Raw genomic sequence first — 26,931 nt, 5'->3', positions numbered from 1 at the left:
TGTCCCAGAGGTCTCTTAGACTGTCTGCATTTCTTTTCATTCCTTTTTCTTTATTCTGTTCCACAGCAGTGAATTCCACCATTCTGTCTTCCTGGTCACTTATCTGTTCTTCTGCCTCAGTTCTTCTGCTATTGATTCCTTCTAGTGTAGTTTTCATTTCAGTTATTGTATTGTTCATCTCCGTTTGTTTGTTCTTTAATTCTTCTAGGTCTTTGTTACACATTTCTTGCATCTTCTCAATCTTTGCCTCCATTCTTTTTCCGAGGTCCTGGATCATCTTCACTATCATTATTCTGAATTCTTATTCTGGAAGGTTGCCTATCTCCACTTAATTAGTTGTTTTTCTGGGGTTTTATCTTGTTCCTTCATCTGGTACATAGCCCTCTGCCTTTTCATCTTGTCTATCTTTCTGTGAATGTGGTTTTCATTCCACAGGCTGCAGGATTGTAGTTCTTCTTGCTTCTGCTCTCTGCCCTCTGGTGCATTAGCCTATCTAAGAGGCTTGTGCAAGTTTTCTGATGGGAGGGACTGGTGGTGGGTAGAGCTGGGTGTTGCTCTGGTGGGCAGAGCTTAGTAAAACTTTAATCTGATTGTCTGCTGATGGGTGGAGCTGGGTTCCCTCCCTGTTGGTTGTTTCGCCTGAGGCAACCCAACACTGGAGCCTACTTGGCTCTTTGGTGGGGCTAATGGCAGACTCTGGGAGGACTCACAGCAAGGAGTACTTCCCAGAACTTCTGCTGCCAGTGTCCTTGTCCACACAGTGAGCCACAGCCACCCCCCGCCTCTGCCGGAGACCCTCCAACACTAGCAGGTAGGTGTGGTTCAGTCTCCTATGGTATCACTGCTCCTTCTTCTGGGTTCCGATGTACATCCTACTTTGTTTGTGCCCTCCAAGTGTGGATTCTCTGTTTCCCCCAGTCCTGTCCAAGTCCTGCAATCAAATCCCACTATCCTTCAAAGTCTGATTCTCTAGGAATTCCTCCTCCCATTACCGGACCCCCAGGTTGGGAAGCCTGACATGGGGCTCAGAACCTTCACCCCAGGGGGTGGACTTCTGTGGTATAAGTGTTCTCCAGTTTGTGAGTCACCCACCCAGCACTTATGGGATTTGATTTTATTGTGATTACGCCCCTCCTACCATCTCATTGTGGCTCCTCCTTTGTCTTTGGATGTGGGGTATCTTTTTTGATAAGTTCCAGTGTCTGCCTGTCGATGATTGTTCAGCAGTTAGTTATGATTCCAGTGCTCTCACAAGAGGGAGTAAGCGCACGTCATTCTACTCTGCCATCTTGAACCAATCCCTCCCAATATATTCTTGTTTATCAAAAATATGTCTAGGAGAGACAGTGCTCCAGATAACTGAATTTGCCGATTAAGTGAGACTACTAAACAAAGTAACATCTCATTTATTTCAGACTCTGCCCAGATTAAAATATTGAGTACAGGGTTTGGTAAACATTTTCCGTAAAAGGTCAGACAGTAAATTCTTTAGGCTTTGCAGGCCATGTGGCCTCTGCAGCAACTACTCAACTCTGCCCTGGTGTGAAAGCAGCAGCAGACAATGTACAAACAAATGAGTGTAGATATATTCCAATAAAGCTTTATTTATAAAAACAGGTTTGGCCCACAAACAGTAGTTTGCCAATCCCTGTTGTGAAACATATCCCTCACCCAGAAAGGAAAAATGCACTCATGTTCTTATTTACTCTCAAGGGAGGACTGACATCCTGAGTGAAGTCTTATTCTCTCATTTTGTACACAATTTTTAAAAACTGGGCTATATTCTTGCTTACAACCTATAGCAAAATTGAAGCAGGTATTTCAAATCAAGGGTGCTAGTGTAGGCCAGTATAGTGAAGGCCAAAATCCTTCAGAACACAGCCAGAGGACTGAAACAGCAGAGCAGTCTGTATCAGCTACTTTAGGGGCAAAACACTCTCCCTAAGCACTTTAACATCATCTTAATGATTTCAATATTACATGACTCAATATCACTTACTTAGAATGATGACTCTGAATCAACAAAGGAGAGATTCCATTTAATCTCTTTAAGACAGAAGAAACATGGAGACACATAAGATCCATTTAGAAAGACCCATGAAAACTGGCCACCAGAAGTTTTGGAACTAACTGAAGAAACTTTAGGTATCTAGAATATATATTTTATTAAATAATTCCCCAGATAATACTAATAGGAAGACAAACATTTATAAAGCACTTACTATGAGTCATGCATCCTTCCAAGTGTTTTACATATATTAATTTATTTAATATACACAACAATCCAACCAAGTAGGTACTATTATTATCCCATTTTTCAGATAAAGAATGGAGGTACAAGGAGACTGAATAACTTGCCCAGGGTAAAACAGCCACTAAGTGTGGGACCTGAACCCAGGCAGTCTGGCTCCAGACACCAGTTTTCCAATTACTACACTATGCCAAGGAATTACCTTATAACTATATGTGGGCTGCCTTATTTCAAAGACCATGAACATGATAAGATATATGTAAAATCTCTACTAAATACAATATAATCTTCACAGTCTAACGATTTAGAATTGTCACTGTTTTTCAATGCCTCGGGGTAAAGATTCTAAGTGTCTATTATTTTTCTTCAGTTCCACCAAAATAAAAAGATTGTTTGGATGTTAGATGAAGATATTTTATGCTTTTTCAGTGTTGCCTTTAATATTGTTTTTGGAAAGTGCCAGGAAAATAAACAAGTAAATGGAGTTATGGGAAAATTCTTTTTAGGCATTCCTAGTTCTATCAGATAAATATGAGGATGTGAAATGAGTAAGTCCTTCTGTTTCTTAGGTCAGGACATGAAGATTAAAACAGATATTTATTTGCTACCTTTATTTCTTAAATAACTTAATTGTAAATTTGGCTTATATTGGAGGAAAGTAATTTGGTAAAATAACTGAGGTTACTACTGACTTATCACCTAACAAAAATATTTGACACTAATATATCCAGAGTAAAGGACTAAAATTGGTTTATGATGTTCATTAAAAGAAAATTAAAAGTTTGTGGGAGATTTTTTTTTAAATAGCAATGATCTGAAAAATATTTTTGGTTACTGAGTAGGCATCTGTGTTCTTTTTTGTTTGTGACATAAATATCTTTGCTAATCTCCAAAAGTTCAGAGTGGAAAGAAATCTTTATAGCCTCTAGAAAATAGAGAGGCTACAAACCAAGTTTATATTAATTCCACCATTTGTTCAACTCCAGGCAAGAAACATTTCTCCAAAAGCTGTACACTCTCTTTATAGCACTCTTCTCCAATAAAAAGCTAGCATTCATTGCAAAATTTACACAATACTCAAGGAACAGGAAAGAGTGGAGAAGTTTTGTTTGATCAGTCATTTTATAGTTGTTGCCTGTTTTTCATTTTCTTCCTACCTTTTTCTAAAACTACAAAGCAAGAGATTCAAACACCTGACACAGAAGAGGATGGGTTAGGTGGGAGGAGAAAAACATTCCATTACCACTTTCTTCACTATTGGACATAAATATTAAATCAATGGTAATCCCTATAATCATCATTTTCAATCATATGTAAATAGCCTTGGAAAATTGTTAACATGTGGGATTAAGAATTGAAAAGTTAAATTGTATTCTTAATTTTTTCTAGATGGTGAAGATTATAATTTTTAATATCTAACTTATACATAATGGTCAGACTCAAGGCTTAGATCTTATGTAGCCCTATTAAATAACAGAAAAGAAAGGAGAGAAGAGGAGAGGGTAGGAGACAGTAGGAGAGGGAAGGGAGAGGGAGGGGAGGGGAGGGGAGGAGAAGAAGGAAAAAATAAAAAGAAAAGGAAATAATAGAAAAGAAAAGAACAAAAGATATGGCATAAATTGGTGAGTTGACCAATAAACCAACTTTCTATTTTTCCTGGAGACAAATAGGACTCATGTCCCAGCCTCCTTTATATTAGGTGAGGCCATTAGGTGACCAAACTCTGGCCTAAAGAATGTGAGCAATCCTCTATATGTTCTCCCCTCTGCCAAAGCACAAGGACCTGGAAACTGGTGATAATTAGGTGATGAGAAAAGTACCACAAGAAAACCACTTGAATAGGAGAAATTTGCCCATCAGGAATATCCATTTTGGTAAATTGGTAAAACCACTATGGAAAATAGTACAGAGGCTCCTCAAAAAATTAAAAATAGAACTACCATATGATCCATAAGTCCCACTTCTGGGTATATATCTGAAGGAAATGAAATCACTATCTCTAAGAGATATCTGCACCCCATGTTCACAGCAGCATTATTCACAATGACCAAGATATGGAAACAACCTAAATGTCCATCCATGGATGAATGGTTTTTCAACAATGATAGATACACACACACACACACACACATATACACACAAACACAGAGTAGAATATTATTCAGCCATAAAAAAAGAAGGAAATTCTGCCATTTGCAATAATATGGATGAAACTCGAGGGCATTGTGCTAAGTGAAATAAGTAAAAGACAAATATTGTGTGACCTCACTTATATGTGAAATCTAAAAAAGCTGAATTTATAGAAATAGAGAGTAGAATGGTGTTTGCCAGGGTCTGGGGAGGTGGAGGAAAGGGGGAAATGTTAGTCTAAGAGTACAAACTTCCAGTTATAATATGAAAAAGTTACAGGGATCTAATGTACAGCACATAAATTATAGCTAATAATACTGTATTATATACTTGAAAGTTGCTAAGAGGGTAAATCTTAAACATTCTCACCAAGAAAAGAAAAATGGCATCTAGGTGACATGATGCAGATGTTAGCTAATACAATGGTGGCAATCATTTTGCAATACAGTAGTCCCCTCTTATCCTTGAGAGATATGTTCCAAGACCCCCAGTGGATGCCTAAAACCATGGATAGTACAAACTCTATACATACTATTTTTCCCTACACTTACTTACCTATAATAAAGTTCATCTGAATTGCCAGCATCACTACTCTTGCACTTTGGAGCCATTATTAAGTAAAATGAAGGTTACTTGAACACAAGCACTATGATACCCTTACAGCTGATCTGATAATCAGATGGTTACTAAGTGACTAGCAGGTAGGCAAAGTGATGATTCCCGTCCTGGGAGGGAGGAGAAGCAGAATGGCATGAGATTTCATCAGGCTACTCAGAGCGGCGTGTAATTTAAAACTTATGACTAGTTTATTTCTGGAATTTTCCATTTAATACTTTTGGACCTCGGTTGATCTCAGGTAACTGAAACTGCAGAAAGTCACACCTTGGACAAGGGAGGACTACTGTATCTAAATGTATCAAATCAACTCATTGTATGCCTTAAATTTACACAATGTTATATGTCAACTATATCTCAGTAAACCTGGGGGGAACAAAGGAGTTAAAAACATTCTTTAATTATAATTTTAAATTACTGAAGAGTGGTCTTATCCAATCATTAAAGGCACAAGAAAGTCAGGACAATGGTTCCAGATGGCAGTTTTCAAACTGTACTATAATCATCTCAGTAGATACAGAAAAAGGTTTTGATAAAATTTAACATCCATTTATAATAAAAGCTCTCCAGAAAGTCTTTATAGAGGGGACATACCTCAACATAATAAAGGTCATATATGACAAGCCCACAGCTAGCATCACATTCAACAGTGAAAAGCTGAAAGCATTCCCTCTAAGATCAGGAAGAAGAAAAGGATGCCCACTCTTGCCACTTTTATTCAACACAGTAGTGGAAGTCCTAGCCACAGAAATCAGACAAGAAAGAGAAATAAAAGGAATCTAAATTGGAAAGGAAGAAGTAAACCGTGTCATTATGACATGATACTATATATAGAAAATCCTAAAGACACCATCAAAAAACTACTAAAGCTCATCAATGAATTCAGTAAAGTTGCAGATTACAAAATTAACATATAGAATCTGTTGCATTTCTACACACTAACAACAAACTATCAGAAATAGAAATTAAGGAAACAATCCAATTTACCATAGCATCAAAAAGAATAAAATACCTAGGAATAAACCTACCTATGGAGGCAAAAGACCTGTACTATAAGACACTGATGAAATAAACTGAAGACAACACAAACAGATGGAAAGATACATCATGTTCATGGATTGGAAGAATGAGTATTGTTAAAAATGATCATACTACCCAAGGCAATCTACAGATTCAATGCAATCCCTATCAAAATACCAAGGGCATTTTTCACAGAACTAGAACAATAACTGTAAAATTTGTATGGAAACATAAAAGATCCCAAATAGCCAAAAACAACCTTGAGAAAGAACAGAGCTGGAGGTATCATGCTCCCTGGCTTCAGACTATACTATAAACCTACAGTAATCAAAACAGTATGGTATTGGCACAAAAACAGACACATAGATCAATGGAACAGAATAGAGAGCCCAGAAATAAACCCATGTACCCTTGGTCAATTAATCTATGACAAAGGAGGCAAAAACATACAATGGAGAAAACAGTCTCTTCAACAAGTGATGCTGGGAAAACTGGACAGATACATGTAAAACAATGAGATTAGAACATTCCCTCACACCATATACAAAGATAAGCTCAAAATGGTTTAAAGACCTAAATGTAAGCCCTGAAACCATAAAACTCCTAGAATGGAACATAGAACACTCTATGACATGAATCATAGCAACATTTTTTTGGATCTGTCTCCTAAGGCAAAAGAAATAAAAGCAAAAGTAAACAAATGGGACCTAATTAAACTTAAAAGCTTTTACACAGCAAAGGAAACCATCAATGAAATGGAAGACAAACTATGGAACAGGAGAAAATATTTGCAAATGATGTGACCAACAAGCAGTTAATATCCAAAACATAATATATAAACAGTTCACACAACTCAATATCAAAAAAAACCAAACAACCCAATCAAAAAATGGGCAGAAGACCTAAATAGACATTTCTCCAAAAGAGACATAAAAATGGCCAACAGGCACATGAAAAGATGCTCAACATCACTAACCATCAGAGAAATGCAAATCAAAACCACAATGAAATATCACCTCACACCTGTCAGAATGGCTATCACCAAAAAGAGCACGAATAACAAATGTCAGTGTGGAGGAAAGGGAACCATTGTACACTGTGGGTGGGAATGTAAATTGGTGTAGTCACTGTGGAAAACAGTATGGAGGTTTCTCAGAAAACTAAAAATACAACTACCATATGTTCCAGCAATTCCACTCCTGGATATATATATTAAAAAAAAAAAATTGTTTTGAAAAGATACATGCACTCCAATGTTCATAGCAGCACTATCTACAATAGGCAAGATATGGAAGCAACCTAAGTGTCCATCAACAGATAAATAGATAAAGAAGATGTGGTGTGTGTGTATCTCCTGGGAGAGGGAAGGGGGAGGAGCGAGATAGGGGTAGGGGATTAAGAAATATAAGCTACTATGTATAAAATAAATAAGCTGCAGGATATATTATGTCCTTTATATAATATATATATATATATCCTGTATATAATATATAATCCTGTATCCTATATATATATTATATATATATTATATATATATATATATAGCACAGGGACTATAGCTTATGTTTTATAATAACTTTAAATGAAGTATAACCTTTAAAAATTGTGAATTGCTATGCTGTACACCTGAAACATATAATATTATACAACTATAGCTCAATAAAAAAATAAATTTTAAAAATTAAAAAAAAAATTTTTAACTATACTACAAATGAAATTCCTTCATTTCTGTAAAATCCTCTCATAAATTGCTGGGTGAAGTGTGTAGGATAAAGATAGGAGAGGATTCATTTCATTTTTATATTTGTTTTACTTATGGTGCTCCCTGTATGGTTTCATCTTTAAAAAAAAGAGAGAGATCCTATAGGTGGTAGAACTGTCTCAGGCTAACCAATAGTACTATTAGAAAATAATCAAACTCTTAACAACAGTGCACTTAAGCACCCAAAACGTAGGACACACCTGTGGCCAATATTCCAAAAAGTGTGATGACCTTCCAGAGTAGAACTAGTTAAAAATTTGGGATTCAAAACTGCTGACTGAACTTTCTAAATCATTCAGAAAGTCATTTTGACCATTCATTTTATTCCTGGGATGAAAAGACCTAGGAATAAGCATCACCTTAACCTACATGTTTATTTCGTTAGTTAAATTTAATAAAGAGAGTCAAAACAGGAATAAAAAGTCCAAGAACATCTGTCAGTCTAAATTTTCTAACTCATTTTTTCCTCTGAGGAAACTACGCCCTCTAAAACTTTGTCATTAACAGTTCTAAATATAGACTGTGAGGGAATGCTTATCTGACTATTGGCTTTGTGCTATATCTAAGTGAAAGGAAAGTCATGGCACCAGCTTAACCAACAAGAAAATCCACCCTGTTTGGGGGAAGCAGACATAGCTTAGAAAGCTAATCAAACTAATCAGTAAGAAATGTATGTCTTTTAGCAGTCACTCCCCATGCATTCTCCCCCCAGATCCTGGCAACAATTAATCTATTTTCTGTCTCTGTGAATTTGCCTATTCTGTATACTTTATATAAATGGAATCATATGATTTTTTTAAAAAGAAATGTGATATTTTCCATTTTAAAAATTGACAATTATACCTTTTATTAATATTCTGATAACAGTTTTCATAAGTAAGATTTACATGGCACTTAGAAGTTTACTAAATATATTTTCACATACAATATCACTTTTTTATTGTCACGGTAACCATACTGGTATTTTTAATACTCAAGCAACAGACAGATGAGGACTGAGGCTCTGAAAACCTTTGTAATTTTTCAAGATCAAACAGTGAAGACGTTCTTTGCTTTAAAAAGTACTTATCCAATACTGGGAACATGCTTTTAGAAGTAAAGGAAGCTAACTAATGCTATGATCTTCTGCAATGATAATAATGTATTGTTGTACAGTAGATCACAATGCACAAAGAATTAAAACGTTCTTTAATCAGCATTTTCTCATCATGCTGCTGATATTCACCAATACAGTAAAATACCAGGACATATATCATTATTTTCATTTTATAGACATAGAGACTGAGGCTTAGAAAAATTTAATGACCTGAGCATGATCTCACTGACTCCAAGATTAATTCACTAAGTCTTTCTACTTCTTGAAATTGGAAATTGGAAGGATACAATTCTGGCTAGTGACTAATATAATGAAAAATTGTATCACCTGCATACACTATATAATTAAAGTGGAAAAAATGATTTTTTTTTAATTAAATGAAAGCTCCTCCTCTTCCAATGGGTAGTGTCAAGCTCCACAAACAGAGGGAATCATACAATTCTAAAGCGTTTAACTCTTTGTGGTAGCGATGGGGGGGATTGTTTCATTTGTTTTGCTCCACCTTCTTTAAAACATGCTCCAGGTGGGACAGTGAGTCTTTTGAAAACGCCAACTAAGAACAATTAAATTCTTTGGCAAGAGTAATCAATAAGATTAGTCCTATATGTAACAGTGGGAAAAATGTCTTAGAGAAGAGTAAGTCTTTCCAAAAGCAAAATTTACCAAATGAAACACTGGAAAATGTAATTCAATCAATAAATAATATTTTCTTTCAATTTGGGTTGATGTCATTGCTTTAGTAGGTAGTGTTAATAGTTGCCAAAAGCCAATTTGTATTCATGAATGCTTTGCAAGTTCATGATGTAATACATTCCTTTTTGAATATATCTTTTGTCAAATCCATCTGTCTATGGCAGATATGCATAGTTTTACAGAACCTTATCTGCAAAAGAACTTCCACAGTCAGACAAAAATGGCTATAGAAAATAAAGAGGAGGGGAGGGAAAACAGATCAACTACTGCTATTTGGAAAATGTTTCCTTTTTTCACAACGCCTTGCTCATGGATACCTGTCCACTGGACACCTGACACACCTCTACTCTTTCTTTTCTTAATATCCTGCCCTTTCATGAAAAAGAGATGTGACCCCGGCATCTCAGGGAGAACTGAAAGATGAAGGTCCTGGAGGAAGCACCAAGGCAAGATGTCAATACTCCCACCAGAATCTCCCTGAGCCACGTTCTGAACACCTTCTGAATTGCATGAGCAGCTGATTAACGTTTGATAATTAAGCATAAGTCATTTTTTATTTGATTCATCTCAATAAGAGCTCAAGCAAGTTAATGCTATAAAGAATGAAGGCACAAAAAGCTGGAAGGGAATGTGATTGCTATACCAAGAAAACTACACTGACCCTATGGCAAGAAAAGGAGCCGGCTTAGATGTCAGAAACCAGTTCAGAGAAAGCAGTTTCCACGCTTACCATTTCTCACTGTAGATGGGTCCCGAACCACCTGGAGGGGCGAGATTACAGTCCCTCAACAGATGCACTACTTTCTTCCACTGTTACAGTCAGTTAGGAATGTAGAACAGTGAATGTCAACTATTATTATTAGCGTCTACAGCCACAGAAACCCAATGAATGAACTCACTATCCTATCAAAATAAAGAAGCTTATACTGTTTCTTCACAAAGTAAATGTATTTCTGAAAGAATGTATTAGAATTACACTTTTTAAAACTATTTTGCATACACTTGGCTGATACAGAAAAGGATTCTATGTTAATTATTTTTCTCTTCTTTTATAAACCTCATCCATTGCTGTGACCTAAAAGGGGTCATATTTTAGAGGGCAAAAATATTTTAACAACAAAACTTTGCACTTCAGTGTGACCAAAATATAAAATTTTGCAAAAAACACAACTACTATTTCTTTCCTACTGACTAAACCATGTCATTTAAATAGGTGCAACCAAAAATAAACCACTCTTGGGTATAAAAATAATATTTTTATAGGAATTGGCAAGTAACTACTCTAGCTATTAGAAGTTTATATTTGTCACAGAAACCTGTGATTTTAAAAACTGTTCGAATGATTTATGCTTGAGGCTTATACACAGCACAAATATATACCTTTGTATCTCTAAGTCTAAAGAGGAAAAATTAGACAAAAAGCAAACTGGAAAACAGCCCCAAATTATAAGAAATTGCCTAACTTTGTGCCGTATTGAGAAAAGGTATAAAAATGATTTGGGAGGAACAAAAATTATTTATTTTTACACATTAACTTCATAGACAAAAGCCCGATTTTTTTATGATAGGTTAGGATAAAATCAATCATGTTTTCAAAGTAAAAAGTGAACTGCTTACACTCACCAGTCTATACTCGTATTAACTCTATCCTGCAGTGTATGCTATGGACGGTAAAAAAAATGCTGATGTTTTCTAGTTGCTCATTTCAGTCTGCTCCGGCTTTATCTTCAACCTGGTTAACATCAGAAGACACCCCCAGCAATTACACAAACCTAACAACGGCTTCCTTGGGATTTGATCCGTTCCCACCACACATCCCAATCCACATGCTTTCTTCTGTTACCACTGTTGTCTGTGTGTGTTTAATGTGCTTCTTAAAAGGCTTTTTAAAAAACAACCTAGGGATTTCTCATTCAGCTCCCTACCACATGAACAGGACCACTGAGGAGCATTTTTATACATGTAAAAATGTTCTAGTTACCCACAGACTATGTCTCAGTACAGCTTCAGATGACTGCAAAGAAAAGCTCTGTTGTCATTTCACATTTCTCCTCTTTCTGTGCTCTAACCGCTGTGTACCTGTGTCCCAAAAGGACTGCCTGTCATGAGCTGCTCCTTCCCAGCTGTGGACGGCAGGGGTGGGAAATCTTGAAACTTGCCTGACTCGAGGGCTCTCAGCCGTTGCTTTGACACCAGCAATCTGTTTAACCTGTTGGACCTTTATCACTTTTCCTGACCCCATAAAACAAACAGGGCTAGCAAAGGCATTGAAGAGCCTCCTTCAAAAGGCAGCTTGCCTGTGATTCATGGCAAAAAGCTGGAATGACCCTGCCAGGTCTTAGAAGCTTTAAGATTAACTGCATTGAACTTGATACATAGAAAACAGCACCTTGCAAATGAATCATCTGCTACTTCAGTATTTTCTAATTGCAATCACTCCCTCTCGGGGCACGTAATTAATTTACGGAGTTTAAAAAAAAAGAAGTCAGGATTACTCACACAGTCTTGAAGATGCAATGTCAGCTATTTAGGACAGAAACATCCAAGGCCGTGTTAGAACTCAATTACGACTACATATGCGTTAAAGCAGGAACTGGCAGGCCTCTGGACCACAGCAACTATAGGACTCGGGCTTCTCGTACGCTGGGCTATAATTTATGAAACTGAGCCCCAGATCCAGCCAATCATTTAGCTCCTCATAACAAGTCTAACTGGCTCTGGAAGGCTGAAAGGGCTGCACTAGAACAACAAAGATGAGATATTCCACATAACACTCAGCTGATCTGGAATCACTTTCTTTGCAGGGCCAGAGAAAAATCACCAGTTCACTGTCTGAGGGAAGCAGGACAGAGGACCTGGGAAATGCAAGCTCACCCTGGAGCAAGATCTTTTATGGTTTGGCACTCCTAACAGTGCCGGCCTTAAAGATTCCACCCACCGCTGGAACCCGGAGGGCAACTATAGCAGCAAAAACCCGAAGGTAATTTTCATCTTTCTTTTTATTTTTAGTAGGAGTAATGCTGAGTCAAAATGATATACATTAAGTCACTTGGGCAACTAGGTATGCTTTGATTTTATGTTACCTTTTTCTACTCTCATCTATTGTAGGATCATTTGCTGTTAAGTATGAGTAGAGGGCGGCTTAATGTACCTGAAATAAACTTAAAACCAAAATGACCATTTGCGGAGGAAGAGAGATCATTTGCCAGAACCGTTTTAGAGCTGCCTTTTCAGACGGGCAGCCTTTTCACCCACCCACAGAAACAAGAATAAAGGCAGCTCAGGCAGGGGGGAGAGGAAAGGGGTTTCATGGGTACAATTAAGTGCTTTTAGTGTCTTAAAAGGAATAAAGGTGCTCAGACAGTACGCAGGAAGACGCGGTATTGTTCTGACCCTTGGCACTTAGGCCATATGAGAAGGTACTAGAATGCACCTTGGTGGGATCGTTGGGGCAGAGAATGACATCAGCACAAGTTGGCAGAGCCCCCGTGGCCCAGGTTTCTGTTTTCTTGGCACTAGTTTCCTTATTTCCCATTACATTTTGAAGTGTTAGTTATGCCAACAGCTTGTTATACCATACTGCCAAATGTGTAGTTATTACTGGATCTGTGGGAAACATTTTAAGTCAAAAGAGATGACGGAAAGAGAAAATCAAAAAAGAAAGTAATGGAACTGACATACAGGTAGCCCAACACCACACCCTCAGATACTCAACATACTTTACCTAATGACAAATCCTTCCATATCCTCAGCAAATGGTGTGTTTCTTCAACAAATTTTGTAGCAAGTGTGACATTAGCAACAAAAAAATCACTGTAATAAACTTTTAAATAATGAAATCAATCATTATACTTTCAAAGTGACAATAGAACCTCCACGGTATTAAACTCATGTCAGTTTTATATGCTCCCAAAGGAAGAAGCCAGGAAGGGAAACTTGCTTTGTTTAGTGATGAAATATAAGGAACAGTAACAGAAAAGACATTTATGCCCTTTTTGTTTGCTGTAGATAGTTGACTGAATTCAACTTGAGATTTGACCCCAAGAAGAAAAACAGCAGTACACAGGGAACAGAAAAAGTAATCCATTCTCAATTCCCCCAAGATTTGTTCTTTGAGTTATCCAACTTGTGACTAGCCAGGGAGGAATATTTCACTCTTTTAAAATATGTTTTATTTAATTAAATTGTTTACTTGACAATTAATATAAAATTAATTGTTTATTTACCAGTGCTGCTGCCTATGGTGACTATGTGAGAACTGAAACTTCTGAGGGAAGCCGTGTTGTTAAAATTGTGATTCCTTTTACTCAATGGTAACACGGATGATCTAGTCTGAAAGGGAAAGCAAGCTCTTAAGGTAATGTAGTCATTGAAACCTCAACACACAACACTCCCTGTTTCTCATTCCCTGAAAAATATTACATTAAAATCCCTTCAAACACCCATGTTCAAATCTCCATTTGTCAACAGACAAGTCCAAGGATACTCTAAACTAAGGCATTTAAGTCACTTCACATGATAATTGTCCAGAAGTTTCCTACAGGAAAACCTCATCTTTGACAACTTTGAAGATAACCATCTCACCACTCAAGACAATGGTCAACAACCATCCAGCAAGTCCTTGAGTTAGAAGCTTTCTCGGCTTCTGGAGATTGTCTGTGTCAATATAAAATTCAGTTTCAGACTGACCCCTGGTGCCCTGACCCTTACAAACACTAAAGGTTTTGTTTGACTCAACTTCAAGCTGTTCATCTGTTAGTAAGTAATGCTCACCTGAAAACACATTCATGATGAGAGCTTTCTAAAAGACCAGCATGGGCTTCCCTTCCTATAATCATAACAGTCGTGATAGCCTGAGACATGTTACTGCTACTTGGCAATTTGGGGGGTGGTAGATATTTAGTGCCTGGAGCTGTCACATAGCAGGGAAAACCCCACATTGGGATGAGGGAAGTGATGTCTCAGTACAATCCAACTTAAGCTGATTATACCGTCTACATTTGATTTCAATACCTTATTTAAAAACAATGCAATGAAGGAGGAAATTTAAAAATACACACCGATACTCTAATCTTCTTTTGCCTAAAGTTGTTAGTGCAGTGTGTTAAAGTCAGCTAGGTATCACTGCCAGTCAGTCAGGGCTTGTGCTAGCAGGTTCTGGGCAGAAAGACTACCTCCATCATCACCATCAATTAATATCTGTTGGCTGTTGCATCCAGCACTGAGAGGCTCGTGGTATACAAGGGTCACCCAAACAGCTGAATTCCATTCTTACTCATTTCCTGGATCTCCACCTCACAGATAAGAATTAAGATGATCCCAATCAAAGAAAAGTAGCTCAGGAATGCAAACCTTTTTCTGAACCAAGAACTGTCAGCAAATCTCAAATATCAGAGCAGCTCTGGTTGACTGAAAAGTGTCCCTATATCTGGGCCAAGAAGGATTTCTAGGCCCATAAGCTAATCTGTCTGGCCCTGCAGTTTATGTGGCCAAAGGAGCTGCTCTTGAGAAAACTCTTAAGAAACGTCCAGACCCACCATGTCAGTGTGTCAGACCAGCTGAGACTGGCGGAATGCTAACTGCACTCCAGGTGACGTGGATAAATAGCCCCATTGTTTTCACAGCACTGGACTCCGCCTAAAGAAACCCTAGACCTTGGACCAGGTTGCTGGGTGGTGTGGGGGAGGACTGCTGACAGTTCAAATGCCCTCTCTTGGAGCCACTGTCTATAGTGTAAACCGAAAGAGAAGCAGTTACTTAGAAAAACGTCAGCAAGAAGGCCTGCTCACTTTAACAAAGGAAAAAAAAAATTTTTTTTTCACTTATATAAAAAGGCATTTATATATGGTGGTCATTGCCGGGAGTAAGCTTATGTTCTTGGTTCAGATAACAAAACACATCATCTGGGCACATAGACCTCACAATCAAACTTGTTCTTGGCACACGGGGGGAATTTTTGTGGCTGTTTTTCAATTGTCTCCCCAAGAACATGAATGTTTGGAAATGTACTAAAAATGCACGTGACAAGATTCTAAACCATATTATACATAAAATTAACCTAAATCAACAACCTTTTGCACTCATATATAGCCAAAACTCTTCTTCTAGGTAACGAGACGTGAGCGAAAGGATCAATATTTCTTTGGCCTTGCTGTTTGTCAGTGTTTGTCAAAAGCCATACAACAATACGGATACAAAACAGGCAATTACTTACATTTGGAAGAGAAAAATTTGAAGGGTTGCATTCTTCATATTTGATGCTAAAACCGCCTCTTGTTTCAAGCAATGTGTAAGCATTATAGCATGGAGGTTGAGAGCATAAATTCTGAGCCAGACTGCCTGGGTTCAAGTCCCAGCTGACTCTTAACTGTGGACTTGGGGCAAGTTACTTAAGAGCTCCGTGCCTCAGTTTCCCCATATGAAAAATGGTGCCACCCACAGTAACTACCTCCTGGGGCTGGTGTGAAGATTAAATGGGCAACACCTGCTTAGAACTGAGCCTATTACATGGTGAACATTCATTAAGAGAAAACTATCATTTGTTTTATAATGATTATTAAGCTCATTGCAATAAAGGTACACAATATCCAAAATGGAGGTGAATTACTAAACAGCCAGGTATGGTGAAATATATCTATTAACATTACATATTTCATTTCAGGTAATATTTATACAAGCAAGATTTTTGTCTTAAGGCCTCTGAGATAAAAGCTCAAGGAGGTGGGTCTGTTAACTGTCAGCTTTCTGCCTGGTTATCACTTGACATTTTCAACCCTGCCCTGTATTTATTGTGTCACACAAGGACACTAACCTAGGAAATGACACAGAAAGGGGTAATTGTAGTAGACATGATTCATATGATAGTTGGTACGAAGTTCAGGCTAGTTTAAAGATTCCTGCGTGAAGGCAAAAAAGTAATGGAAGCCATTCATTTCAGTCATGGTACCCTAACCAAAAAAAGATTTGAAGGGAGAAAAAAAAAAAAAGGAGAGAGAGTTACCTATCATGAGCAGCAGTGCTGATTATCCAAAGACATGAATTCATGCTGACTTCTCAGCTTAAATATGAGAGAACACTGAAGCTAATTATCTCCTTTCCTCCTGTGATAGGGGATTTCTCAGTGTAGGAGATTATTAACTGAAACTTCAACTTACTCACTGAGAAGGTGCAGAGAAAAAACAAGAGTCTGCTTGGTGAGGGAGCAGCCATCCTAGGGAAGGATAATAGACTTCTACCCTCAGTCATTCCTGCATTCATTCATTCACTCACCAGGGGTCTGGCCCCTTATCTCCTTCCACGCCCACACAAACCCCCACCAGTCACGTCTCATGGCTTACAGGGCCTCAGGGAGCCCATGCTCTCTCACCGCTATGCTTCTGAGGATGTCCCTCTCCATCTGCATGCCACTCCCCAGCACCTACGACTAAGACCAAGGAAAAGCCCCTCCTTCCCAGCAAACCCCTTCCTACCAGCCTCCTCTCCATGGAAGGTGCTTATTCCCTGCTGGATAAATTAATGAATCAGCACCATTTACCACAGGAATTAGCAGGATAAATAATCAGTGGGAAAATTGGGGAACATTTTCAATTTAGCAAAAAAAAAAAAAAGATTTCAAAATGAAATCTAGGGTACTTTCAACAAGATCCAAAATGAAATCAAATGTTAAGGCTTGATAGTCCCATAGACAAACTCTTCACTAGAGTTAGAGAATCATCTCTGGTCTCTCTCAACAAGTTGATAAAGAAACCTACCCAGGTTGCTAGAAATGATTGCATATGTGAAAGGTTTGTATGGAGTCCAGCAGGGAGTTGAATGAGCTAAACTAAGTCTCTTTATTCTAATTATCCTGCTCCTGGCAGAGGAATGCAAAAGGAAGGGGGGGGGGTCTCAGATTCAGAGGTGGGTGATTACCTCCCCCACTCCCCTAGGCTGCATCAGCTCCAGAGTTGGACATGAAGTTTCTCTCCGGGGCCCACTTAATGCCACTGAGTCCTTGCCACCTGCAGTATTGCTGCGGTCCAGGCCTGTTACTGAGGGCAGAGTCACTGGGCACTGGACATTCACCAAAGACGAGGAGGATGGGAGGGGCTGAAGAATTAAGAAAACAGTGTGTTGGAAGGTAACCAACAGAATTGTGACACAGGTCCAATGTGTCTTTAGGCCCTCTGCCACTTCACCTCTGCCTTGCGCCTCAAAAAATATATATATATATATATTTTCCTTATATATATATATTTTCCTAATCTCCCCAGCTTCCTCCACCAAAGTGGTCCACAAAGGAGCCTGTCCTCCCCTCTCACCAAATGAATCCTCTTGGGTGCCATCCCCAGAGCAACCAGATTAAACCAGTCTGTGCCACTGTGATTAAATGTCCCTGTCATCTTCCACGTGGCACTTCATTTTAATAGAGGCTTTCTAGAAACAAACTTGAGAACCAAGGAATTTACGACACTGAACGCTTCAGGCCCCTTGGAGCATGACAACAAAGGCGTGCAGAAGGCAGGCGGGGCTTTCTGGGCCCTGGGACCCACACCAGCATATCAGTTACCTTCTCCTCTCAGGAGTGGGCCACCGTGACACACAGCCCGGAGCCAAGGAGAATGCTGGGTTTTCACTCCTTCGGGCAAGGCCAGTTGGGCATTGCACAACCTGTAGAACCACTCATACAGTCATGTCTCTGTGGTCCCTGAGGCTTCCCTCTCTATTCACAGAGCACAGGCTACCATCAGTCAAGAAGAGATTTCTCAATTTTTAGTCCTCCCACAATAGAGATAAATACTTGGCGTCTCAAAAGCACTTTGGCTATGGGGACACATTCGTGATCACCAGCTACTAAGAGGCATAAGTCTCACAATGTCTCCCAGTCCACAGGATTTTTTTTTACATTTTTTTTTTGCCATGAGAATTTAAGCACAGAAATCAGAGCAGTGGAAGGAAAGCAGATGGCACTTGAGTCCCATGTGCTTTGAAAAATAATGCACAGGCACTTGAACTTGCGCATCGGGATTGCTGAAGGTGCTTGTTAACATGGTAGATCTTTGATCCCACCACAGGATGCTCATCTCACAGGTCTAGAATGGAGCCGAGAAATCTGCATTTTTTTATTGGTACACATTCCCCCCCACCGCCGCCCCTAGGCTTGTTAAACCAGTCATCACGGATTACTCTTGACAAGCACTGAGACAGTGCATGCAAACCACTTAACATAAAACCTGGCATGTTACGAAGTGCTCAATACTTACTAGCTGTAATTATTAAGAGTTGGAATTGATCCCAACCTCATATACTCTATTCAGACCTAACCTTGGTTAAGTGAAAATTGCACATGGGCCTGGTGGCGTGATAGCAAGCCAGGAGCTAGTTTAGTGCAAGGAAAGAGAAATGAGAAGAGGGATATGGAACAGAGATAGCCTAATTTGTATGCTTCTAGTGATCTATTAGCCTTTGACGAAAACTCTTGAGCCTCAATTACCCGCCCTCACCATTCCACAGTATCAACAGCTCTGAAAAGACAACATGGCAATGTTTGAAACAATCGTCTACAAACCAGAAGTTCCCAAAGTAAAAACACTCAAAATATTGACATTTTCATTTTTCTGCCCCAAAGAAAGCAATACAAGCTTATTTGTTTTGTAAGACAAAGCAGGGCCCAAGTAAACAGGGCATTTTTAAATGGTTGAGTCCACCAACTTTAGCACAATGTAGGAGAAGTAAATCCCCAACCTGATTGGCTGCTGTGCTTCTGTGAGTCTTGGCTAATTTCCTCTGCAATGATGTGGGTCCTCCACAGATGGTTGGAGCTAACTGTGTCTACTTACCACTTGGAATCACTCCTCACAGTAAATAGGATGGCCCTTCAGGAAATCTTCTATTTAGTTTGCATGCTCCTGAGTATAGGACAAAGCTCTGTTGTTTAAGAACATAAATAACAAAAGCTTTGTTCTTCCAAACCAAGAGGGAAATTGTAGAACCATCCAAAATCCTTGGTCTTAAATTGCATCAGGATAACAAGAATGAAATATTATTTTAGGTTACCCAACAGCCTCAGTCACTCACTCTCCTCTCCTGCCTTCAGAAAAAAAGACTCAATATGGCCTTTTTCTGACAGACGGCAGCCTTAGGAAAAAACTGTTCCACATATTTGGAAGTAGGGCTCTTCCTGCCTTTAAATCAATGGAAGCTATTCAAAGCCCTCTTAGCTTTCTCTCTGAATCATGGGCATAGGAACACAGCTGTTTGTACTCATACAATTAAAGTAAAATAGAAACCATGTGGAAAAAAAAATCAAAGTATTTTCTTATACCATCCCAGGTTCTTGACATGTGTTTCACTGCCTGATTCCCTCAGTAACCTCTAAAAGGTTGATACGTATTATTATTCCCATTTTTACCAAGAGAGGTTAAATAAGCTTCCCTAAGGACACGGAGATGGTAAGTGGCAGAATTGGAAGTTAAACAAGAAAGAAAGTAAAAGTAGCCTCAAATCCTACCAGTTAAGATTTAAGTGAAAAACCTCCCATATTGCTATTCATATAACTGTATACAAATGTGATCATTTTATTTTAGAATCTGCTTTGTGTCATTAAATAATTGTCTACACCGTACGTAAAGCTCTTTATCATCATTTTTATTGACTGCACAGAACTTCCCGGAAGGTGCTTACCATAATTGACTTAGCCAGATCCCAACTAATGAACATCAAAATTGTTTCTAGTTTTCCCTATGAATATGCTTTTGCATATTTAAAAAACTAAAAAAACTTATTTTTACATTCAAGTAGTTATCCCCTTAGGGTAGGTCCTAAACTGAGAATTGTTGGGCAAAGAGATGATACAGTTTACATTTCAGTGCATATCACCCAACTACCCTCCAAAAGGTTGCATTGGGTAGCTGCATGAGTGTGTACATCTCCTCACATCACGGGCGCACCAGGTTTAACCAACCATTTACATTTCTGCCAAAATGACAAAGGGAAATGATAGCATTTTTATTTTTATTTGCACGTCTTTCATTATTAGAGAAAGTTAGACATTTGTTCCTATGTACTGGTCATTTGCAATTCTTCCAGGAATTAATTATCCCTATCCTATTTCTGCTTTACTAGAGTCTGACTCCAAAATTCATTGCAAAGGCTTTCTCCTGCCTATTGTTGCTTTCTCATTGTCTGTGCCGGTGTATCGGAGACTTTGATCTATAGCCAAGAAAACTTCAGCCACATATTGCCAGGGTGATTAGTCAAGTCCCATAAAACATGTTCCAAGAAGAAAACCTGGTTAATTCTGAAGAAGAGAAAGCCATAAACTTCTCCTCGGTTGTCTGCTTCAGAAATAGGTCAACCCCTGACTTTATCAGCAGCTGTTTATCTTATAAGAAACAATGATCCATTCAAACTTAATGTTCTTTTGCACAGAGAAATTTGGATAATGGAAGAGGGGTCAAGAACAGTTGAAAGGAACATCCCCAGAACCAGGGGCTGGGAGGGAGGGAAGAAAAATACACACACACTTCTGTGCCCCAGGCAGAGGCAGACCACAGATTCACAGATTGTTTGTGCTGAGATCCAGGTTAGAGATGGCCTCACTCCAAGGAAACCGAGGCCCCCAGACATAAAGTGACTTGCTGCAATCAACTGACAAATGGCAGTCCCTTGCCCCCCTGAGCAGAGCTCATCCTACTAGGGGACACTGGCCACAAGTATAGCACAGCTAAGTTGAGTCCCCAGAGCTGAAAAACTGATTCTGCCTCCCAAAGTGCCAGGATCATGGTGAAAGGCATATGTGACAAAAGCACTCTTACCCCAGGCCCAGGAACTTATGCCCAGAGGGCCTGGACCAGATGCCTGGCCGGCCTCGTAGCTGCTAGGTCTGGGCAGAGCTCTGACTGGCTGTGGCTGGAGACTACACGGTTGATGTTAGGCTGCCCTCTTGTTCCTCTACTCAAGAATATGACCAAATCCAAACAGCAAAACGGGGCTGATGACAGCTCTTGTAGTAGCCAGGTTTTTTTTTTTTTTTAAACAAATATCTCTTGTATGATTACCTTAGTTTGTTCAATTTCGTCTGCTCGGATTCAGCCAAATCCAGACTCTGTGTCAAACAGAATCGAGCCTGGCCATATAGTGGTCCTATCCTCCCAGACGGGCTCCTGCCTCAGCCCAGCAGAGACCCAAATGTGATCAAAACGTCTGACAGGAGAACTGGACAAGGACTACCCTCTCCCATCTCACATGCAGAAAAACGCAAGGGTCAGTGCGTGGCCCCACATTCATTCCGCCAAGGTGATCAAAGGCAAGCGCTCAGCCAGCTGTCCAGTGGCATAGCTCCTTCTCTATATGGTCCCATCATGAAGCTCTTACCAAACCCAAATCATGGCCTGTATTCCACCCAACACAGATCCTTGGTGAGGCCTAGAAAGACAGCCTCCTCCAGCTTTTCTCAGTTTGAAAGCATTTTTCTTAACTCTTTAGACATTCTGTGGCCTAACAGAATCAATAGTTCCCCTTGAGCCGTAAAGAACAACTGGATGAGCATATTTCGGGAAATGGCCTAGGATTCAATAGCAATGATTGTTTTGCGCCAGGAGACGCACCTTGAGTTATGTTATTTAATCCTCACAACGACTTCCTAAGGTGGGTCTTTTTATCTGTTCTTGAAACAAAGAAAGAGAGGAAACAATAAGAAACAGCTCATTTCTGGACTCAGGTGATTCTTCTGCAGAATTTTGTGAACTTTCATTTTGACTTTCAGCAGTTCTTCCAAAAGATCAAGAGGAAAGGACACAGGAGTCTGCCCCGAATGTTAACCTGTCCTGAAGGTTGATTCCTGGCTGCTGGACCAACCGGCTCCCCTCAGTTTCCTCCCTGGAAAAAAAAGCTATCTCATGCTGATGGCCTTCTTTGGGAATAGGATGTTTCCCACAAGAGAAAATTCTTTCCAAAACTTAGTGCTTATTTTAGGAGAGTTGAGTGGATTCCCAGCCATCTTTCACACAGGAAGTCTGATACCCCCAAATCAAGGATACACTCTTCAAGTAAGTTTCAACAGCCCTCTTGGTCATTAAAGACTCAAAAAATAAACAAAGAACCAGACAGGGGAAGCTATGTTGGTTCAGAACATTTGTGAACACATGAATTTTTCAGCAGAAATTTGCTAATCCCTATGGTATATTTCTCTCATCATCTCCTTTGAGGTTTTCCTATCAACTCCCAGGGTTCCTGGGGGCTTTATTTGCTGACTCTGAAGTTTGGACTAATGCAACTGGTTTTTGTTTCCTGAAATATTCATTCAATTTAGATTAGCAGATTTGCTTCTTTTCTTTTTTCTCCAAAAAAGATCCAAAGAAACTAATACCTGATTCCAAGGGTGGAAGCGATATCACTTGGAACTATTTAACATTTAGTTATAATACACCTTACATAATACTACGCTGGGGAATATACCTAATTCCACAGAGTATCCAAAATGGTATCTGATTCAGTACTAAGCTCCTGCAAGGAGCTCAATAAATACACATTAATTTATATTCATCAGGATAATAATGGTAGTAAGAACATGCATCTACAAAGAACTTTTCTATTCTCAAAACACATCCACAAATGTCATTATAAATGAACTTCAAAATCTCATGGAGGACTGAGAAGGGGCTTTTGTTCATACATATGAAGGATTCTATCCTGGCTTTGCCACTTCTTAGCTGTGTGACCTTAGGCAGGTTCCTGAAGGGATCTGAGCCTCGTCTTTCTCAACTGTAAAACATGAGTGATAATTATTCCTTCCTTGCAGAGTTGATGAGAAATTTAAAGATAACATATGGCAAAGGCACAGCAGAGTACCTGACACATGGCAGGCATTTAGAAATGGAAATTATTATTATTATAAAGCAGGACTGATATAATTATTCCCTCTTACAGTTGAGGGAATTGAGACCAAAAGAGATTAAATAATTAGGCCAGAGCGAGGACCAGAACCCTTGCAGGTCTTCAACTCGCCAAAGGAAAGAGTTCTCTACTCTGTTTCAAAACCTGAAGTGTGAAAAGTAGAATTATTGCCAAAACATGGGTGTTGATCTCTAAATCTTGAAAATAGTTGATCCGTGCTTTCAGCAGCATAGAAGGCAATTAAATTAAAAGTCTGTCTCCATGTCAGCATTCTCAAAGGAAGAAAGATTTAATCTCTTTTCTCATTTGGATATGAGAAAATTTTCTAAGGATTTGATGAGTTTTATCTTTGATAATCACGCATATCTTTTTCTAACTTTCTTTCAAAAATTTACTAATCTTGACACTTTGGTTTGGGTCACCTGCCCTTCAACTAAAGTTAATATAATTTGTGAACAAAACAGACCCCAAAGTAGAGAAGCTTGCCAACTTCAGAATGCAAGGAGGTGCAAGGAGTTCACCTTACTGAATTATCTTTTCAAATATGTAGCTCATCACGCCAAAGCAGTAATAAAGGTCATTTTAGGACCTTTGTGGCCTCTGACACATGTGACAGGCAGAACTTTTTTTTTTTTTTTTTTTTTTTATTTATGGCTGTGTTGGGTCTTCGTTTCTGTGTGAGGGCTTTCTCTAGTTGTGGCAAGTGGGGGCCACTCTTCATCGCGGTGCGCGGGCCTCTCACTCTCGCGGCCTCTGTTATTGCGGAGCACAGGCTCCAGACGCGCAGGCTCAGCAGTTGTGGCTCACGGGCCTAGTCGCTCCTCGGCATGTGGGATCTTCCCAGACCAGGGCTCGAACCCGCGTCCCTTGCATTGGCAGGCAGACTCTCAACCACTGCGCCACCAGGGAAGCCCCAGGCAGAACTTTTTGGTCTGCACTTTTTCAGTTCTAGAACTGGTCAGTTCTAGAATATGGTTGGGATGTCTTCTTCTTCTTAGAACTTCTTTATAATAAGTTACTACATTCAGCATTATTGACAGTAATGTGAGAGCTGCCTCCTAAGTTTGGGAAGTTTTCAGAACCTTACAACAGGATCAAAAATCGATGGTGCCCTCCACAGCAAGCCTACCTAAGCTTTTGTGAAATCGCTGAAATAGGCTACTAAAGTTGAGTATCATTCACACGTCCATGTCTTTTTAATGATGTAGCTAGAATGTTGAGTACAGATGGCCAGACTATTATCAATATAAACCCTAGTGAAGAAAAATGAAGAGAGTTAGAGAATCCAGGACACTCCCTCCTCTACTACCTGGTAGAAAACAAGTGAAAACATGGCATGATCTATAGACAGCACATTCTACCTGTTCAAAGAACACCAACGTTGTAAATATTTGACACTCTGTCCAGTGTGTAACTTAGCCAACAACTGTTCCAGTTTGTTAGTAAATTCTCCTTCCATTTTATTCTTGACTATATTTTCTTTGCCTTTCTTTTGTTCTTTTGCTTTTTTATCTCCGCATTTCTTTGTTATTCCTCACATGTATTTCTATTCCCACCTTTATCCCACTCTTCTTTATTACCTGAAAGTGCTTTCAGAAGAATCAAGTCCTATAGAAATGTAAAGTTGTTATATCATTATTACTCTTACCATCTTTATTATTTATGTCAAGACATTTTTAAAGGTCTTTTGCATTCTCACTATTGTATCAACAACTTGTTCCTCTAGCCTTTTTCTTATCTGGTCTTCCACATATATTTCAGAATATGGCACATAAATATTAATAATAGAAGCAAAGTTGAATAGCTTTATGTTACCTTTTTTTAATTTGGAAGTATCCAGTGAGTTAGGGGACACTTGTTGTACACCATCTGCAGACACAATTATTGTACCCAAGCTATAGAGGAAATTCCAAAGATACAAAAGACATGTTTCTTGACCTTAGAGCTTTGAGCCTAGTCAAAGTGACAAGCCACACAATGAGCAACTTAAGGGGACATCTATAACATGTGCAGATAACTAGAGTTCAAGCAGAGGACCAAGTTTGAGTTGACCAGGCAGAAACCCATGTAAGGTTTTCCTAAGGTGAATTTCAAGAGGGAGAAGAAAGAAATGAGAAGTCTAGGGGAATAAGGGCATTCTATCTGACCCACCACCAAAGTTATTGAATCATTTTCTATAGCCTTTTTCAGTCTTCTAGGGACTATCCAGTTTTATGATTCCTTTCATATTTCTGTTCTTAATACATTACAAAAGCTACTTTGGAACTTGAGAAAGCTCTAATATGTCTTACTTTATACAGTGCACTCTTGTTTGTTTGTTGTTTTACTTCCATGACCTTGCATGTTGATTTGATATAACTACAGCCTGCTTCTCTAGTTCTTTCAAGTTTTTCAGGTCTTTTTAGGTCTGTATTTTTAGCATGACATATGAAGGGCAGGATTTTTTTTAAAAGCAGTTCTGTGGTATCTGCTGTTTGCGGTACGTGGCACAGCCCAGCAGCCTTGAGACTTTATCCCAGCCCTCACCAAGGCTCTGTATTGTCCCTCAGGCAGTTTCATTCTCTCTGCAAAAAAAGATGAGGTTACAAAACAGCCTCTTCCACACTTAAATGGGGACGCCAAAGCAAAATGCTCTAAATACAGTCTGAATCTGTTAGACGGTTGATCGGCTTCAATAAGTTCCAAACCTGGAACGAAATTGTTTCCACCATATTTTCCAAAGGGCTGCATCTTCTTTTTCAAATTTATTTGACATTAGAGTTGATGTAGTGACTTTTACTTAAAATTAACATTCATCATGGTAAGCAAAAAAGGGGGAGCACTTTTAAACGAGAAGCCAGACTCCCAGTACCACAAGAGTTCTTATTTAACTGTTTTCTTACTACCAGACAGGTTATGAAACACAGACTGCCAAGAGGAGAGCTCGCCTAAACCTGCCCTCCCCAAACAGCAGCATAAAATGCTCATCTGTCTGCTAGTAGGAAACATACATTTTGTTCCACAACATTTGCAATGTCACATTCAAATGTCTAAATGGAATTAATATAAATCTTGCATGTGTGCAAAGATGTGCTTGACTGGCCATCCCTGAAAGCTAACATTTCTTGTGAAAGGGGTGTTTATAACTAGAAGGAGAAAGAGGAAGGAAGTGCAGTAAGATGGCATAGAAAGGTGAGATTGAGGCAGCAGGAATAAAGATCAACTTTTTCACATGATTGCCAAAGGCCAGTAGTGGCAAGGGTCACCTATGGCATTAGCATTGTTCCTCAACCTCCATGCATAACAGGGCTCTCTCCCTGATGCTTTGGCACATTTAGGAATCTCGTGTAATTTGCCTGCTTGTTTCCAACCAAGTAAATTTCATACAGTCCAATTTTCACCCAGCTGACTCTAGGTTTTAAGAAAAAAACATTAAAGTAAAGCATTTGTCTCCCTATCCTTTCTCTACCCAACTCTGTCTTTAGATTGAAGGATGAAGAGCTGTCAACC

The 26,931-nt window shown here is 39.1% G+C and overlaps 1 protein-coding gene across 1 annotated transcript in view; it reads right to left on the bottom strand.

Annotated features, from left to right (window-relative positions):
* Window positions 1–26,931, bottom strand: part of DEPDC1B (DEP domain containing 1B) — a 252,342-nt gene that overhangs the window by 35,646 nt on the left and 189,765 nt on the right. The window lies entirely within an intron of this gene.

Source organism: Balaenoptera physalus (genome assembly GCF_965194825.1).
Source record: "Balaenoptera physalus genome assembly, chromosome: 3".
NCBI lineage: Eukaryota > Metazoa > Chordata > Mammalia > Artiodactyla > Balaenopteridae > Balaenoptera > Balaenoptera physalus.
Note: the sequence above shows the minus strand (reverse complement) of the source record. Positions and strands in the feature narration are given on the sequence as shown.